The following is a 15,281-nucleotide window of genomic DNA, read 5'->3' as shown; positions in this document are numbered from 1 at the left end:
AATAATGAAAAGGACATCTTTTTTGGGTGTTAGTTCTAAAAGGTCTTGTAGGTCTTCATAGAACCATTCAACTTCAGCTTCTTCAGCATTACTGGTTGGGGCATAGGCCCGGATTACCATGATATTGAATGATTTGCCTTGGAAACAAACAGAGATCATTCTGTCATTTTTGAGATTGCATCCAAGCACTGCATTTCGGACTCTTTTGTTGACCATGATGGCCACTCCATTTCTTCTGAGGGATTCCTGCCCGCAGTAGTAGATATAATGGTCATCTGAGTTAAATTCACCCATTCCAGTCCATTTCAGTTCGCTGATTCCTAGAATGTCGACATTCACTCTTGCCATCTCTTGTTTGACCACTTCCCATTTGCCTTGATTCATGGACCTGACATTCCAGGTTCCTATGCAATATTGCTCTTTACAGCATCGGACCTTGCTTCTATCACCAGTCACATCCACAGCTGGGTATTGTTTTTGCTTTGGCTCCATCCCTTCATTCTTTCTGGAGTTATTTCTTCACTGATCTCCAGTAGCATATTGGGCACTTACCGACCTGGGGAGTTCCCCTTTCAGTATTCTATCATTTTGCCTTTTCATACTGTTCATGGGGTTCTCAAGGCAAGAATACTGAAGTGGTTTGCCATTCCCTTCTCCAGCAGACCACATTCTGTCAGACTTCTCCACCATGACCTGTCTGTCTTGGGTGGCCCCACATGGCATGGCTTAGTTTCACTGAGTTAGACAAGGCTGTGGTCCGTGTGATCAGATTGGCTAGTTTTCTGTGATTATGGTTTCAGTGTGTCTGCCCTCTGATGCCCTCTCACACACATACCATCTTACTTGGGTTTCTCTTACCTTGGACGTGGAGTATCTCTTCACAGCTGCTCCAGCAAAGCGTAGCCTCTGGTCCTTATCTTGGATGAGATCACACCTCCTGACCTTGAATGTAGAGTAGCACCTCTCGGCAACCATAATATCATTTAATTTCAGAATATCATTATCTGGAAAAGAAACCCTGTAACATTAGGCATTTGCTTCACATTCTCCTCTCACGACCAGACCGTGGCAATCACTAATCAGCTTTATGTCTCTATGGATTTGCCTATCTTTGATATTTCACACAAATGGAATCATGTAATATATGGCTTTTGTGTCTGGTTTCTTTCACTTAGAAATTTTCAAGGGTCACTCATAGCTCAGTCAGTAAAGAATCTGCCTGCAATGCAGGAGACCCAGGTTCAATTCCTGGGTCAAGAAGATCCCTTGGAGAAGGAAATGGCAATCCACTCCAGTATTCTTGCCTGGAAAATCCCATGGGCAGAGGAGCCTGGTGGGCTACAGTCCATGGGGTCACAAGAGTCAGACACAACTTAGTACTAAACCACCACCACCACATGTTGTAGTATGTATCATAGTTCATTCCTTTTTATTGGAAAACAATATTCCATTATATGGATATACCACATTTTACTTATTCATTCATCAATCATGGAAATTTGGGATTTTTTTCATTCCTTGGCTATTATGAATAATGCTGCTATGAATATTCTTGTACAAGTTTCTAACTGTTTTCAACTCTCTTGTAAATATACCTAAAAGTATTATAGGATTTCTGAGTCTTATGATAACCCTATGTTTAACATTTTAAGGAAATACTAAATTCTTTCCCAAAATAGATGCACCATTTTGTAGTCTGAAGAACAGGTTACAAGCTTCTGCCAATAATGTTATTTTCCTATTTAGTTTTTTTTTTTTTTTTGTCACTCAACATGTGGGATCCTAGTCCTCCAACCGAGGAATGAACCCATGCTCACTGCATTTGAAGCACAGACTCTTAACCACTGGACTGCCAGGAACGTTCTGCCTGTTTTTAAATTATACCCACTCTAGTGGATGTGTAGTGGGATCTCATTACAGTTTCAAATTGCAGTTTTCTAATGATTAACGTTATTGAACATATTTTCATATGTTTACTGGCCATTTGTATAGAGGAGCCTGGTGGGCTGCAGTCCATGGAGTTGCTAAGAGTCGGACACGACTGAGCGACTTCACTTTCATTTTCACTTTCATGCATTGGAGAAGGAAATGGCAACCCACTCCAGTGTTCTTGCCTGGAGAATCCCAGGGACGGGGGAGCCTGGTGGGCTGCCGTCTATGGGCTCGCACAGAGTCGGACACGACTGAAGCGCCGCCGCCGCAGCAGCAGCATACCTTCTTTGGCGAAATATCCATTTAAAACCTCTGCCCATTTTTGAATTGGGTTGTTTGCCTTTTTGATGATGAGTTGTATCAGGTTTTTAAAAAAATGAATCCATTATGAACACTGGATCCTTATCAGGTGTTTGAGTTGCAAATATTCTCTCCCATTCTGAGTTGTCTTTTAACTTTCTTTATAGTGTCCTTCAATGCACAGTTTTTTTATTTTAATGAAGTCTAACATCTATTTTTTCTTTTCTATATCTTTATATATATTTTTGCATTTTCAATATCCTAAGAGTTCACTGCCAAATGCAAGAAATTGAAATATGCTCCTATGTTTTCCTCTAAGAATTTTATATTATCTCTTACATTAAATCTTGGTCCATTTTGAGTTAATTTTTGTGTATGGTGTGAGATAAGGGTCCAGCTTCATTCTTACACATATCCAGTTGTCCCAGCACCATTTGTTGAAAAGACTATTTTTGTCCCACTGAATAGAGTTGGCACCCTTTTGAAAATCAGTTGACCATAAATGTGAGGATTTCTTTCTGGACTCAAAATTCTGTTTAATTGATCTATATGTCTACGCAGATACCAATACCACACAGTTTTCATTACTGTGGCTTTGTAGTTAAGTTCTGAAATTTAGAATTCTGAGTCCTCTAACTTTATTCTTTTTCAAGATTGTTTTGGCTACTACAGGTTCCTTGCTATTCTATCTGGATTTTAGGATTGACTTGTCCGTTTCTGGAAATCAGGCAATTGTAATTTGATAGGGATTGCAACTAATCTGTAAATGTAGGGAATATTGCCATCTTAACAATTTTGTCTTCCAGTCAGTGAACACATGATGTCTTTTTATTTATTCAGGTTTTCTTTAATTTCTTTTTTTCTTTATTTGTTTGTTTGTTTGTTTTTGATGCAGCATGTGGGATCTTAGTTTCCCAACCAGGGACTGAACTCATGACCCTTGTGTTGGGAGCGTGGAGTCTTAACCACTCTACTGCCAGGGAGGATCCTTCTTTAATTTTTTTCGGCAGTGTTTTATAGTTTCTAGTATGTGAATCTTGCACCTCTTCAGTTAAATTTATTCTTAAGTATTTTATTATTTCTGAGGATATTGAAAATGGAGTTGTTTTCTAAATTCATTTCAGGTTGTTCTTTTTTTAATATTTATTTTTATTTATTTATTTTGCTGCACTGGGTCTTAGTTGCAGCACCTGGGATCTCTGACTGTGGTGTGTGAACTCTCAGTTGTGGTATGTGGGATCTAGTTTCCTAACCAGGGAGAGAAAACAGGGCCCCTGCATGGGAACATGGAGTCTTAGCCAATGGACCAACAGGGTCTATTGTTCATTGATAGAGTATAGAAATATAATTGCTTTTTATAAGTGATCTTGTATCTTGCAACTTTGCTGAATTCATTTGTTAGCTCTAACAGTTTTTTAATAGATTCTTTACAGTTTTTGGTATTTGAAATTATGTGATCAGTGACTAGAAATAGCTTTACTTTTCCTTTTCAATTTGGATGACTTTTATTCTTTTTCTTGCCTAATTGCCTTTACTAGAACTTCCAGTACTAGATAGTAAATAGAAGTGTAAAGTAGATATCCTTGTCTTGGTCCTGATTTTAGGGAGAAAGTTTCAAGTATGATGTTAGCTGTGAGTTTTTCCACTGATGCCCTTTAGTAGGTTGGGGAAGAGTCTGTCTCCTCCTGGCTTGAAGACCTTTTTTTTTCTTTTCATGGAAGGGTGCTGGAATTTGTCAGATGTTTTTTCTGTATCTATTGAGGTGATTGTCTGACTTTCCCCTCTTCATTTTCATAAAGTGGTATATAACATTGATTTTCATGTTGACCCACCCTTATGTTCCTGAAATAAATCCTACTTGATCATGTTGAGTTAAGGACTAGTGTTATTTTTTCTTTACTGTTTGATAAATAAAATTTTCTAGTGAAGCTATCTGGTTCTGGGATCTTATTAGTTGCAAGGTTTTAGGTAAATGAATCAATCTTTTTACTTGTTACAGGTTTATTCAAATTTTCTATTTATTCTTAGTCAGTTTAGTTTTCTGTGTGTTTCTAGGAATATGTCTATTTTATCCAGGTTATCCAATTTGTTAGTATATATTTTTCATAACATTCTTTTATAAATCTTCTATTTATGTAATATTTAAAGTAATGTCCATTTTCATTCTTGATTTTATTAATTTGAGTCTTCTCTCTTTTTCGCTTGGTCAATCTAGATAAAGGTTTGCCAGTTTGCTGCCCTCTTCAAAGGACCAACTTTTTGTTTCACTGGTTCTTTCTGTTGTGTATCTACACACTATTTTGCTTAGCTCTGCTCCAATTTTTAATGTTTCTTCTCTTCTAGTTGCTTTGGGTTAGTTTGCTCTTTTTTTCCTCTAGATCCCTATGGTGGAGTGTTAGGTTGTGGATTCCAAACCTTCTTTTTTTAAACTTTTAAACTTTTTAAAGTTTAAACTATTTTTTAAACATCTTTTTATAGATGTTCACATCTATAAATTTACCCCTGAGGACTGCTTTTGCTGAATCTCAAAGTTTTGGTATATTGTGATTTGTTTTCATTCATCTCAAATTATTTTCTTTTGATTTCCTCTTTGACCTCTCCTTTTGATTTCCTCTTTGACCCATTGGTTGTTTAAGACTGTGTGGTTTAATTTCCACATATTTGTGAATCTCTAGATTTTCTTCTTTTATTGATTTCCTCTCTTATTCATTTGTAATTTCATTCTATTGTTGTCAGAGGAGATACTTTATATCATTTCAATATTTTAAACCTTATTGAAATTTGTTTTATGGCCCAACACATTCTATGCTGAAGAATGTTCTATATCCATTTGGGAACAATGTGAGTCCTGCTGTTTGTAGCTGAAGTGTTCTATATGTGTGTCTTTGGTTTAGCTGATTTATAATGTCATTCAAGTCTTATATTTCCTTGTTTATCTTTTGTCTAGTTGTCTTATTCTGGAGAAGGCAATGGCACCCCACTCCAGTACTCTTGCCTGGAAAATCCCATGGATGCACGAGCCTGGTAGGCTGCAGTCCATGGGGTCGCTAAGAGTCAGACATGACTGAATGACTTCACTTTCACTCTTCACTTTCATGCATTGGAGAAGGAAATGGTAACCCACTCCAGTGTTCTTGCCTTGAGAATCCCAGGGACGGGGGAGACTGGTGGGCTGCCATCTATGGGGTCGCACAGAGTCGGACACGACTGAAGCGACTTAGCAGCAGCAGCAGCACTTGTCTTATTCATTATTGAAAGTAAGGTGTTGAAGTCTCCAATTATTGTTGTTGAAATTTCTCCCTTCAACTCTGTCAGTTTTTGCTTAGCATATTTCAAGTCTCTGTTGATATCTGCATATAGGTTTGCAATGGTTATATCTTCCTGATGAATTGACTCTTTTATCATTATGTAATGTCCCTTTATCTTGCAAAACAATTTTTGTCTTAAAGCCTATTTTGTCTTATATTAGAATAGCCACTCCAGTTCTCTTTTGCTTACTGTTTGCTCTCTTTTGGTTAGTGAAATATCTTTTCCATTCCTTTATTCTCAGTCTTTTTGTGACCTGGCTCTAATGTGAGTCTCTAGTAGACAGCATGTAGTTTGATCAAGTTTTTAATCCATTCTGTCAATCTCTGCTTTAAATTTGAGAGTTAATTCATTTATATTTACTGATAGAAAAGGATTTACATTTGTGATTTATCTATTTGTTTTACATATGTCTCATATCTTTTTTGTCCCTTAGTTATCCTATTATAGCCTTCTTTTGTGTTAAGTGGATAGTGATTAGTGAACTCTGGGAGTTGCTGATGGACAGGGAGGCCTGGTGTGCTGCGATTCATGGGGTCACAAAGAGTCGGACACGACTGAGCAACTGATCTGATCTGATACCATTTTTTTCCTTTTTAATTCTCTTACTATACACTTTCTAGTTATAAATGGTTTCCCATTTGTATGCAGGTCTGCCGAGGTCCAGCCCCGGCTGATCCAGGGTATTCGAAGGAGAGATGGCTAGGCGACCTATTCAGATGTTAATTAGAGATATAAAGAGTAATAAAAAGAGGATAGCTCAGTAGGAAAATTCAGTGGAGAAAAGAAGCTGAGTGGCTTGGTTTACGCAGAAAATCAATATAACCCGTGACACCAGGTTAGCTCTGACCACGGAGGCCGCAGGCGCCCTCTCGAATAGCGGAAGGTGCCCCACCTTAGACACCTTCTCGAGTGGATCTTAGAAGCCCAGGCAAATAAATGGTCGCAGAGGATATCCGCGCTCCAGATGGACACTCAGCTGGAAGTTAAAGGGAAGAATGACATGGGGAGACCAAGCGTTGGTGAGCAAGGCCCGTAGCTTTATTTTCAAAAGGGGCTTTTATACCCTAAGTTACACATAGAGGATAATAGGGGATGCAAAGTCAGCAGTCTTTGATGCTTATCAAAAACCAGGGTTTCTTTCCTGCAAATTTATGGTATACAAATGGTTTAGGTGATTTACATCATCTTCTGGCCAGAGGCCTATTAACATTTTATGACTCTTGACAAGGACTTATCAACAAAGACTTATTTTCTCTAAGAGTAATTATTTTAAGGTTTGGAGCCATCTTTCGAAGATAAAATTACATTCCTATAGGGCAGATGTGTAATGGGTTTACAAAGGAAAGAATTTATTACCTTAAGGGTCTAAAGTTACTAACACCAAGGCCACTACTTATTTTTTCTACATACTAACTATATTAATTAATACACATTCAAGGATACAATACAGGGGATGTGGAAACTTGGCAACAAACATTGGCTCATCAATGAAATCTTTTACTAGTTTTATTCTGACAGTTTCTAACTCTCTGAGAGGCTCTAAGCTATTTGAATATCTTAGGCTTCCCGTGCCTCTCGAGGCTGGGAGACTGTAAACAATCGTATGCATAGCTGTAGGTGTCCGGGTAAACTTGTCAGGCGCGTTAGAGAGCCATCTGAGGGGTTTGGATTTAAACACTCCTAATTGCCCAGGAACTTTATTAATTGGAGCTGTAAGTTAACTCTTTGACAGAGAGAGTGAGATGGTGGTGGGGGACAGCCCCCAGTAAAGTCAGAGGTGAGAGCACAAAGCAATAAAGTAGGCAGACTCTGGTTTTTTGGGGGTAGATGCTCGAGAATATCCGGGGGCACTCCCGAGGCTCGATCCCACCTTTGCGTATGCCGAGCCTCCTTCCTTTGTCACGAGTGGAATGTCTCTTGCCGGCTCCCGGCACAGGTCAGGAAGCAACAGTTAGAACTGGACATGGAACAACAGACTGGTCCCAATTAGGAAAAGGAGTACGTCAAGGCTGTATGTTGTCACCTTGCTTATTTAACTTATATGCAGAGTTCATCATGAGAAACGCTGGACTGGAAGAAACACAAGCTGGAATCCAGATTGCCGGGAGAAATATCAATAACCTCAGATATGCAGATGATACCACCCTTATGGCAGAAAGTGAAGAGGAACTCAAAAGCCTCTTGATGAAAGTGAAAGTGGAGAGTGAAAAGTTGGCTTAAAGCTCAACATTCAGAAAAAGAAGATCATGGCATCCGGTCCCATCACTTTATGAGAAATAGATGGGGAAACAGTGGAAACAGTGTCAGACTTTATTTTTTGGGCTCCAAAATCACTGCAGATGGTGACTGCAGACATGAAATTAAAAGACCCTTACTCCTTGGAAGGAAAGGTATGACCAACCTAGATAGCATACTGAAAAGCAGAGACAGTACTTTGCCAACAAAGGTCTGTCTAGTCAAGGCTATGGTTTTTCCTGTGGTCATGTATGGATGTGAGAGTTGGACTGTGAAGAAAGTTGAGCACTGAAGAATTGATGCTTTTGAGCTGTGGTGTTGGAGAAGACTCTTGAGAGTCCCTTGGACTGCAAGGAGATCCAACCAGTCCATTCTGAAGGAGATCAGCCCTGGGATTTCTTTGGAAGGAATGATGCTAAAGCTGAAACTCCAGTACTTTGGCCACCTCATGCGAAGAGTTGACTCATTGGAAAAGACCCTGATGCTGGGAGGGATTGGGAGCAGGAGGAGAAGGAGACGACAGAGGATGAGATGGCTGGATGGCATCACTGACTCGATGGACGTGAGTTTGAGTGAACTCCGGGAGTTGGTGATGGACAGGGAGGCCTGGTGTGCTGCGATTCATGGGGTCGCAAAGAGTCAGACACGACTGAGCGACTGTTCTGATCTGATCTGATTTGATGAGATTACAAATAACATCTTAATTTACAACAAGATAGTTCAAGTTAACACCAACTTAGTTTCAATAATATATATAAAAACATTGTTCCTGTATAGCTCCTCCACTCCTTTAGGCTGTTATTGTCTCAAATTACATTTTTACACTCTGTATATCCAACATAGATTTATAATTATTGTTTTATGTATATATATTTTAAACCAAATAGACTAAAAAGAGAATTTATAACCAAAAATACATTGACTAACTTTCATATTTAGCTATATGGTTACCTTTATTAGTGGATATTTCTTCATTTGGATTTGAATTTACTGTCTTGTGTCCTTTTATTTATGGTTAAAGGGCTCCTTTTATCATTTCTTGTGGGGAAGGTATACTAGAAACAATTTCTCAGTTTTTATTCATCTGGGGAAGTCTTGGTTTCTTCCTTTTTTGTTAGTTTTATCTATGTGTATGTGTGTGTGTAAAACCCCACATGACATAAATTTACTATCTTAACAACTTTTAGGTTTATGTCACAGTATTGTTATTAATAAGTATGTGCATATAGTTGTACAACAGTTCTCTATAATTTTTTCATCTTGCATAATGAAACTCTCTATTTGTGGAACAACAGCTCTCACTTCCTCCTCACTTCAGCCCCTGGAAACCACTCTTTCATTTCTATGAGTTTGATTACTGTAAATATCTCATATAAATGGAATCATGAGTATTTGTCTTTTTGTGATTGGATTATTTTACTTAGCATACAGTCTTCAAGGTTCATCCTTGCAGTAGTATAAGACTGGATTTCCTTCTTTTTTTAGACTGAATAATATTCATGCTTCACAGCATGGCCAAAATTTCACAAAGTTAAAAATAATAAAATTTTCATTGATGTCACTCTGATTTAGACTTCTGAAACTCATTTAAGGATATTCTACATCTAAGATTATAAATATATTCCTTTAAATTTTCTTTTATTCTTTGAAAGATTCATATTTTTAATAAAACACATGACATGCATCTGAAATTCATCAAAATTTATTTTCGTGAACAAAGTGGGAAAGAGATTGTGGAAGGTTGAACAATGGTCCCCCAAGAACCACTGAATGTTATCATATATGGCAAGAAGAACTTTGAAGATATAATTAAGGGTTTTGAAATGCAGAAATTATTCTGTATAATCGAGTGGGTCTGAAGTAATCACAAGGGTCCTTATAAGAAGGAGGCTGGCAATCAGAGTAAGTAGTACTAGTATATCTGACAGTGAAAATAAGAGGTTGGAGTGCTACAAGGAATGACTCATGAGGCAAGGAATGGGCCATGAGAAAAGGAATGCAGGCAGCCTCTAGAGGCTAAAAAGGCAAAGAGATATTCTTTCCTGAAGCCTCCAGAAGGAATATAGCCCTGCTGATGTCTTTATTTTAGTCTTCTGACCTCCAGAACTATAACAGAATAAATTTGGGTTGCTTTCAGCCACTACATTTGTGGCAGTTTTGAAAGCAGAAACAGGGAACTAATACAGATTTCTTACTTTAAATTAGAGCTAAAGGAATGAGATATGACCTAAAACCTGTCAGAATGGCTACCATCAAAAAGTTTACAAATAACAAATATGGGGAAAAATTTACATTCCCAACCCAGTACACTGTTGGTAGGAATGTAAATTGGTGCAGCCACTATGGAAAAATTATGGAAGTTCCTCAAAACACTAAAAATAGAGTTACCATAAGATTCAGCAATTCCACTCCTGGGTATGTATCCAGAAAAAAATGAAAACACTAACTTGAAAAAATCTATGCACCAGTGCTTCCCTGGTGTCTCAGATGGTAAAGAATCTGCCTACAATGCTGGAGACCTGGGTTTGATCCCTGTGTCTAGAACAGATCCTGGAGAAGGGGATCCTTTCACTCCAGTATTCCTGTGGAATGGCTATCCACTGTGGTCTTCTTTTCTGGAGAATTCCATGGGCAGAGAAGCCTGGTGGGCTTCAGTCCATGGGATCACAAAGAGTTGGACACAACTGAGTGACTAATACACACAAATTCACCCTGATGTTCATAGCAGCATTATTTATAATAGCCAAGATATAGAAGCAATCTGAGTGTCCATAAACAGATGAATGGATAAAGAAGATGTGGTATATGTGCAATACAATATTAATTAGCCATACAAAGAATGAAATTTTGCCATTTGCAACAATGTGAATGGACCTGGAGGGTATTATGTTTAGTGAAATAAGTCAGATGGAGAAAGACAAATACTGTATATTATCACATATGTAGAATCTAAAAAAAATAAAAGGAACAAATGAACATAAAAAAATAGAAACAGACTCACAGATACAGTAAACAAACTATGCTTACCAGTGGGGAGAGGGAAGTGGGGAAGGGCAAGTTAGGAGTAGAGGATTATGAGGTATAAACTACTATGTATAAAGAAGTATTCTGCAAAGATATATTGTACAGCACAAGAATATAGGCAATATCTTATAACTTTAAATTTATAAAATCTATTTAATCTATAAAAATATTGAATCACTATGTGTTACACCTGAAGCTAACATATTATTTTAAATAATTATGCTTCAATTAAAAAATTTAGCCAAAGGATTATCCAATTATACCCCATGCCAAGTACTCAAAATGTATCTTCTCACGGAAATTCAAGGGTTGGGGTGGAGTGTGCAAGAGTACACTTGAGAGGGGTTGTGCAAGAGTAACATGATCTGCATTATCTCTTAGAAAGATAATTATGGCTGCTATTTTAACAATAGACTATGTGGGAAGGTGGAGATAGAAACACAGTAAGATCACGCATGCATGCGCACTCAGTTCCTTCAGTTGTGTCCAACTCTTTGCAACCCCATGAACCGTAGCCTGCCGGGCTCCTCTGTCCATGGAATTCTCCAGGTAAGAAATTGGAGTGGTAAATGAAACTGAAAAATAATAACTGGAAACAAGAAGATTGATAACTTTGCTGAAGTTACAGAGATAATGCCAGACTGGAGTGAGTTTAAGAGGGAATATGAGGTTAGGAAATAAGAGAGAGATAATTGACAACTCTTTGAAGGGTTTTGCAGTAAAGTGAAATTGAGAAGTAAAGCAGCTTTTGTAAGGGGAAGTGTGGTCAAGAAACATTTTGTGAAAGATGAAATGTTCTAAATTATATGGTTCTAAGCATCCTCTAGCTACTGATTTTATGCAGTATCATTTCTCTGCAACCTGTCCAATCTATTCTGCCCTTTGTCATAAACAAAACTTAGTCATAAACAAAACTTTCCATTCCCTAAACCTGTTCTCTGAAGCTTTGCCTATTTATATGGATCAGCCCCTTGTACACCAAGTTGGGCTGGGAGTGGAGGAGATCATATCCGAATCATAGATATTACCCGCTCCTTCTCCTTTATGGTGAACTCATCAATAGATACCGTCTGTTTTCAGAGATGGGTTTCATAGGGATTCTCAAATTAGGATCACTTCTAGCCTGTGTTAATGATGTAGATACCTTGTTTCTACCCCAGACCTACAGATCAGAATCTCCTTAAGGACATACAAATTTGGGAACTACTGCTATTAATACTTCTTAGTGTCTCCTTCATCTGTTTAGCTCTGCACCTAGGCTCTTGATACCTACCTCTGGCATTTCTGTCTAAGACCCTTTGATACATGCTACTCTATCCTGACCTCAGATGTGACTCTATCATTCATCATCTGTTCTTAGGGTCTTTGATAGCATTTAAGAGATATTCCATCCTTAGCCTCATGGCCTTACATTTCAAGGAATCAGACAGCAGCCTTAAACCTATTTGAGTAAACTTGGGAGGCAGCCAGATAGAAAGCTTTATGGCTGGATGGTTAGCCAAAGATGTGATAGTGTTAGAGAAACTGAATGAAATATTCCCCTTACACTTTGAATATGAAGTGGCATAATGGAGTCATCCAAGAAAGAGTCACTTCTGAAGGAAAGAAAGATTATTTGTGAAATGGCAGAATTACAAAGACATTTTAAGATAGAACTGGAATTAAGCATTTAACAATAGTATGACCATAACAGCAAAGAAATTTTCGTAAGCAATGTTTATTTGTTACCTAGTCATCAACTGAAGAGATGCAAGAGAAAAATAATGTTAAGAACCTAACAGTTCAGAATTTGAATTTTATTTCTGCTGCATATCCATTGAGTAATCTTAGGCTTATTCAGTTTCTCTGAATTTCATTTTTATCCCTCATCTGTAAAGTAGAGACAATGGCACTTAATACAATGGGCAGTTTGTGGACTGAATAAAAAATATGATGTACAGTGCATAGAACACATTGTATGTTTAATAAATGGTATTTTCCCTCTCGCCCACTCCACGCTCCCATGGGAATCCAAAGCTTAATTAAATATGGGCAACTTGATAAAATTTGACTCGAGGAACTTTGTTTTAAATTTATGTTTTGAGCAGAAGTAGAGCACTGAAGAATTGATGCTTTTAAACTGTGGTCTTGCAGAAACCTCTTGAGAGTCCCTTATGCAACAAGGAGATCAAACCAGTCAATCTTAAAGGACATCAACCCTGAATGTTCAGTGGAAGGACTGAAGCTGAAGTTGAAGCTCCAATACTTTGGCCACCTGATGTGAAGAGGCAACTCTTTGCAAAAGACCCTGTTGCTGGAAAAGATTGAGGGCAGAATGAGAAGAGGGCAACAGAGGACAGGATGGTAGGGTGGCATCGCTGATTCAATGGGCATGAACTTGGGCAAACTCCAGGAGACGGTGAGGGTCAGGGAGGCCCGGGCTGCTGCAGTCCATGGGGTCGCAAAGAACTGGACATGACTTGGCAACTGAACAACAATAACAAATCAAGCTTAGCAGGTTCTAAACTAAGAAGTAAAGCAATTTAGTGACTCAGAGAGGAGAACCCAAGATTTAGTAAAACAATAGTTTTTAAAAAATCTCATCTATAGCAATATAAGGTATAAGCCCCCTACCTCCCTGCCCCCAAGGTAAAATTGGCAAGTTTCTAAACTCTTTTAAAAAGTGAGAATTTTTTTTCAAAAGTTCAGCTGGAGTTAGACAAGGAAGGTGCTATTTCAAAGAATGGTACTTCAGACATGTAATAATTAGACAAAGATTTTTTTAAAAACACAAAATAAACAAAAACCTTACAAAACCAAAAATCTTCCTCAAGATGGAAATAATAGAAAAGGAACTAAAAAATGTTTTCCAATCCCTGACTCTTGTCTATTTATCTGTCCTCTGTTTAAGCTTAAAAACAAAATATAACAAAATAAAATAATATGTGAAATAATGTCCTGTTGAAATTGGTTATAAACCAGGGGTTGTCTTCCTAACAATTTCTCCCACTTGCTTGTTTCTTCTTGGACTGCACAAAGGAAACCCAAAGACCAAATAAAGGGATGTATTTTAGTGCTCAAAAACTAGTCACATGACCTCTACAAATGATTAAACACCTCTAAAGCTCCTTCACTCTGGTGACCTTTTCTCTGTTCCAGTCTTTGGACACTTTTCTAAAACCAGCTTGAACATCTGAAAGTTCACAGTTCACAAATTACTGAAGCCTGGCTTGGAGAATTTTGAGCATTACTTTACTACCATGTAAGAGGAGTGCAATTGTGCGGTAGTTCGAGCATTCTTTGGCATTGCCTTTCTTTGGCATTGGAATGAAAACTGACGTTTTCCAGTCCTGTGGCCACTGCTGAGTTTTCCAAATTTGCTGACATATTGAATGCAGCATTTTCACAGCTTCATCTTTCAGGATTTGAAATAGCTCAACTGGAATTCCATCACCTCCACTAGCTTTGTTCGTAGTGATGCTTTCTAAGGCCCACTTGACTTCACATTCCAGGATGTCTGGCTCTAGGTGAGTGATCACACCATCATTATTATCTGGGTCGTGAAGATTTTTTTGTACAGTTCTTCTGTGTATTCTTGCCATCTCTTCTTAATATCTTCTGCTTTTGTTAGGTCCATACCATTTCTGTCCTTTATTGAGCCCATCTTTGCATGAAATGTTCCCTTGGTATCTCTAATTTTCTTGAAGAGATCCCTAGTCTTTCCCATTCTGTTGTTTCCCTCTATTTCTTTGCATTGATTGCTGAGGAAGGTTTTCTTATCTCTCCTTGCTATTCTTTGGAACTCTGCATTCAAATGGGTATATCTTTCCTTTTTTCCTTTGCTTTTGGCTTCTCTTCTTTTCACAGCTATTTGTAAAGCCTCCTCAGACAGCCATTTTGCTCTTTTGCATTTCTTTTCCATGGGGATGGTCTTGATCCCTGTCTCCTGTACAATGTCACGAACCTCATTCCATAATTCATCAGGCACTCTGTCTATCAGATCTAGTCCCTTAAATCTATTTCTCACTTCCACTGTATAATCATAAGGGATTTGATTTAGGTGATACCTGAATGGTCTAGTGGTTTTCCCCACTTTCTTCAGTTGAAGTCTGAATTTGGCAATAAGGAGTTCATGAAAAGGGAGAGGAACCAGAGATCAAATTGCCCACATTCACTGGATCATTGAAAAAGCAAGAGAGTTCCAGAAAAACACATATTTCTGCTTTATTGACTATGCCAAAGGCTTTGATTGTGTGGATCACAATAAATGGTGGAAAATTCTGAAAGACATTGGAATACCAGACCACCTGACCTGCCTCTTGAGAAATCTGTATGCAGGTCAGGAAGCAACAGTTAGAACTAGACATGGAACAACAGACTGGTTCCAAATAGGAAAAGGAGTACATCAAGGCTGTATATTGTCACTCTGTTTATTTAACTTATATGCAGAGTACATCATGAGAAATGCTGGGCTGGAGGAAGCACAAGCTGGAATCAAGATT

The 15,281-nt window shown here is 38.1% G+C and overlaps 1 long non-coding RNA gene across 1 annotated transcript in view; it reads left to right on the top strand.

Annotated features, from left to right (window-relative positions):
* The window catches only part of LOC129628930 (uncharacterized), a 100,897-nt gene extending 87,403 nt beyond the window's left edge, over positions 1-13,494 (top strand). Inside the window, exon 3 of the long non-coding RNA XR_008703000.1 lies at positions 12,934-13,494. This is a non-coding gene — a long non-coding RNA (uncharacterized LOC129628930). The remainder of the gene's footprint in view (positions 1-12,933) is intronic.
* Positions 13,495-15,281: the final 1,787 nt, after the last annotated feature.

The sequence above is a fragment of the Bubalus kerabau genome, chromosome 15 (genome assembly GCF_029407905.1).
Source record: "Bubalus kerabau isolate K-KA32 ecotype Philippines breed swamp buffalo chromosome 15, PCC_UOA_SB_1v2, whole genome shotgun sequence".
NCBI lineage: Eukaryota > Metazoa > Chordata > Mammalia > Artiodactyla > Bovidae > Bubalus > Bubalus kerabau.
This window is presented reverse-complemented; position numbering and strand designations above follow the sequence as displayed.